The sequence below is a fragment of the Aedes albopictus genome, chromosome 3 (assembly GCF_035046485.1).
Source record: "Aedes albopictus strain Foshan chromosome 3, AalbF5, whole genome shotgun sequence".
Lineage (NCBI taxonomy): Eukaryota > Metazoa > Arthropoda > Insecta > Diptera > Culicidae > Aedes > Aedes albopictus.
This window is the reverse complement of record NC_085138.1, coordinates 132781564-132786410: the sequence shown is the minus strand read 5'-3', so window position 1 is coordinate 132786410 and position 4847 is coordinate 132781564.

Below are 4847 nucleotides of genomic sequence, written 5' to 3'. Positions count from 1 at the left end.
GCGGTGTTCCTGGAGGAAATCTTGAAAAATTTTTCAGAATTTTAAAGAATAATTCTCGCAAAACTCATAGGAATTTCAGCAAGAATTTCTCTTGCGCAAAAATAACAGAAAAAAATCGGTACATTATAATGCATGACGGGGTTATCCCGGAATAATTTTTAATTAGGCGCGATGGTGAAGTTATTTCCTTAAGGCTTACTGGTGTAAAGGCGCTAAAATTTGGAAACCTTGAGTAACCAGCTCTGATTTTACCATGACATCCACTGAGCTCTACTCATCATCGGATTAAAAATTTGCCGATGAAAATTAAGATTAAATACATGCAAAAGAAGTTTTATGCAAAATTGCTGAAAAACCTTCACTGATTCCTAGAATATTTCCAAATTTTTTTTAATGTGCCCATACAGGATAGTGAACGTATTTTAACTTGGGCATGTATTTTGGCCCACCCTAGGATTTTCATTACATTGACCATATAATCTCTACAAAATCTTGACAAATGATTATTGGAAGTTCCAATTATATGATAAATGTAATAAAAATCCCATGCTGAGCGAAAATACATACCTCGGGCCAAAATACGTCCACTACCCTGTATACTGAAAATTCGCTATTTTCAACATCCTTTCATCTATTGGAAGCTGCTTCAGTTCTGGGCTCTTTCTAAGTTGATGATTGGACTAAATAAAAATGCTTGCAAGGACTTGACCAGGTGTGTGGAGCTGAGTGGGTTTTGTAGATAGTAGCAACATCAGCAATGTCAATGGATATCGTCGGTTTCCTGCATTAGGGGTACAACTCAAAATTTGTCATGTTTGAGATTTTGAATGCAAATGATGAAAAACTATGTAAACTTTCATCTCACAAGGACCCGTTCCGAAGTTCGTTGGAAAACGCAAGCTTTTCGCATTTCCAAAAATTTTCCGCAATAAAGGCACAACTCAAAATCAGTCAACTTTTTCAATAGTTGTTGCAAAATAGTAACCAGAAATTCATGAAACAGATAGTCCTTCAACCCCTTTCCGTGCTTCAACAATCAAAATTCGTTTACTCTTGTCAATTGATAAGAAAAATAAGTAAACTTGTAGAAGGTGCTCCAACATTCCCAATTTTCAAACGCTCATTCTGAAAATTCACATTTTTGAGTTGTGCCCCTATTGCAGGAAAGCGACGATATATTCAACTTTGCAACTCCATTCAAGATTTGTGTAAGTATTAGGGGGATTAGGGGCATAATGGACACCCGGGGCAAAATGGACACCCCTGTTTTTGGCGAAACCGTTGACTTTTATGTTAAACTTTTAATGCATAAGTGTAAAGGAAGAAGTCATGGTTCTATTATTCAACAGAACCATATATACCTATTGCTCCAAAATAACCAAAATATCATTGAAAATGAAATATGTTTTTCATATGGTGAAATTCTTATAATTTCGAAGCAGCAGCAAATAAGGTATTACGAGTGTTGGAGTGTGTCCACCATTAAAACAAGTGAATTTTTACCTTATCTACATGTATACGGAGATTTAGCAATGGATGAAGTGTTGTATTTTTGATCAGAATTCACTTAAAATAGCAATTTTAATGTTGTAGTCGATTCGGGGCGAAATGAACACCGGCAATTACGAATGGATGTATGCGCATTGCATACTGTTAGGCGTTTTAGAGAGTTTGGAAAAAATCAATCCAATTATTTTAGCCTAAAGTTCATTTAATTTACTTTGATGTTATGTAAACTCGTCTAAGGTGGAGTTTTATATCTGTGGAATTGATCTCCGTAGACAGATTACTTAACTGATCGATGTAATCAAAGAATTAGCATATAATATGCAGGGGTGTCCATTATGCCCCGATAGGTGTCCATTTCTCCCCGGACCTTTCCTGCCAGCCCTTAAAAACACACGATTTAAAATTCGTTATTTCTTCACAATAAATACATTCTACCTGCTGTAAATGATTGAAATACACCTAAACCTCGTTTTACGTCCACTATTGGCTTAGCGAAAACAAATTCTACTGTCAAAATAATAATTAAAATAGTCATTTTTATATTTTTGTACACTTCTCCTAATCACGGAGATGTTTTAAATAATATAAAAATGTTGAGTTTGCTCATTGTCTTGGCGGTAGAATTATTTGTCGCTTAGCTATGCATGGACGTAAAAAAAGGACGAGGTGTACGTAGGAAACAAGTTAAAGTTGTAAGCCAACTGATAATATGTTTAGTTTTTCTTCGTTATACAGGTCTAACTTACTCATTTGCTAAGGGTGCCCATTATGCCCCTAATCCCCCTAATACCATGCTATGCTATGCTATATGCTGAAAAACCTACGCTGATGAGCATTCTCCTTGTAAAAGTACTCTCTGGTCTACTGTGCGCTACTTAGTATGCAAGTGGCGCGCGCACTGCACTGGCACTGGTCCGCGCTTTTCGCTTCCCATTTTCCTCTCTTCCGTCTTCAAGTCACAGCAGTCAACCCAACAACAACGCAACGCTCAGAGCCATGACCTTAAAGAATCATTTCGTGACTTTGCGTGACCACCCCGTCCTAAGCCACCCCCGTACCACCCGTTGACTAAGCTGAGCGCACATGTGCAAATTGAATAATTGCACCGACTCACACGCTCAATGGAGGTGTCCATCAAAAGCAAGTCACACATGTACCCACTACCCCTCAGAGAGGTATGCAAGTCGCGGCACGGGAAGCTCGAAGATGATCTTGCGGGGGTCATGGGATACCTCAATGCGGAGAAATCCCGTTCGTTCGTTTGAATGCGTACACTCTTCGAAGCTAATCTAGTTAGGCTAATCTATTTGCGGGTGAGCAGCGCAGGCACACACAGTTATTCATATGGGAGAAAACCCTTCCCCTTCGTACGAGTCGAGATACGACGAGAGGTTTTGGGCTGAGACATTCCCATCTCCCTGGCCCATCGAAGCCCAGCTAGAGAACAGGTGAAATGCACTATTAATAATTATCTTAATCTGAATGCGCATGGAAAAAGTAGACCGAGCTGGCTGGGCTCGACTTTGGATGCAGGAAAAAAAACCGCGCAGAGTTTGAAGGACGGCAAATGAACCGGGCGAACGAACGATGAAAGACTAGTGCGCGATGCGCTGATAACGATCTTTTCGGGAGGGTAACGGGCAACAAGAGAGATTGAAACGTTTCTGCACCGAGCGTGGAACTTGCAAGCTATGCGAGATTTTCGCTGTCTACAAGCGACCGACGGACGCGGCGATGCGATGGGAATGTTTTGCAAATGATGTTTATATTTGGTAAGTAGTCTGCTCGGGGGGCAGTCAGTGATTGTGTTATTTAAATTAATTATGATACGTATAACTTATGGGCTTAAATTTGAATATCGCTAAAAAAGCGAAAAGAGGATAAGAAAACTCAGAAATGTGAAGTTCTTCTGATATGGTAAGCTATTCACATAATATTCTAGAAGTTGTTTATTATTTTTTATTTTATTTTTGAACACAGAAATATGAAATGATCTGTCTGCCATTGATTATATTTTCACTTTTTTTTTCTGGAGAACACTGACAACACTAAATTCCTTCTCATGTACTAATTTTCTCCACGATTTTCAACATGTTTCCGGGATTTGTATATAAGAACAATTCTCGCAGGATTTCCAAGAATGAGTTTAGCAAGAATTCCATTTAATATTCCTCCAGGTTAAATACATTCCTTTTCTTGTTTATTTTGTAGATTCCTGCAGAAATTTTCCTCTGGTCTTCTTCAGGAACTTTTATATAAATTTCCCAAAAGCTTCATCTTGAAACTAGTTCTCAGGTTTTATCGAGAATTTGTTTGCAAACTCTACCTTGGATTCTTAAGGAAATTCCTCCAAAGATTGCTGTAGAAGCTTGTGCAAATATTCTTCATGTATTTTTTCAAACAGTTCTGAAAAATATAAATCCTCCAGGAATATTATCATAAACTCCTCGAGAAGCCTTTTTTCCGGGATTGCCTCAGGAGTTCATTCAGTGTTTCAGGGATTCTTTCTTGCTTTATTTTTTCAAGAAGTTCTTTCAGGTAAAAGTACATATCGTCCCCTTAATGCTAGAACTAGGTAACTAGTTTTGCGAAATCGCAAGAAATTTGTTTATATCTGAACGTACACTACAATAAACAAAAGTTTGTCAATTGAAAACTTGAAAACACATATTCTTTCAACTTTTAAGACCCAGAAAGAGTATGTTTTATACCAGGATAAGTTTTACCAGCCATTTTTATCCAAATTTTCCAAAACGAGTTACCTAGTTCTAGCATTAAGGGGGCGATATACTCAACGATTCTCTTAAGCAATTATTTAGAAATTTCTTTGGAAGCGATTTTTCTGGTTGTTTCTGCGAGGTTTTTCCCCCAATTTCTCCAGGGATGGCGTAGAATTTATCCAGACCTTACTTCAGCGATTATTTCAGCAAATTTTCCGCAAGATGTTTCAAGGGAAAAAAAATCTATGAATATCGGCAGAGTGTTGTCCAGTTCTACCAGGTATTTTTTTTTTTGAAGTTTCCTTCAAAGCATAGAAATTTCTTCAGAAATTCTCTAAAAAAATCTCCTGAGTTATTTATATGTGCACGGTTTACTTCAGAAATATCTGTTTTCTTTTTTCTGTAATAATCTCTCCAGAAATTGCATGAGAATTTCTTTTCGTAATTCCTAGGGAAAAGACAGATACAATAAGGGTAAATCTTGCTCACAATTCCTTCGGATTACTCTGATTTTTACAAAGGCTTACCCTATTTTCCGCACTGGTGAACCTATTTTCCGTCATGAGAGACTTGCCTTGCTTATTTTCAGGATTTGGGTTCGTGCAAAAAAGATACTCT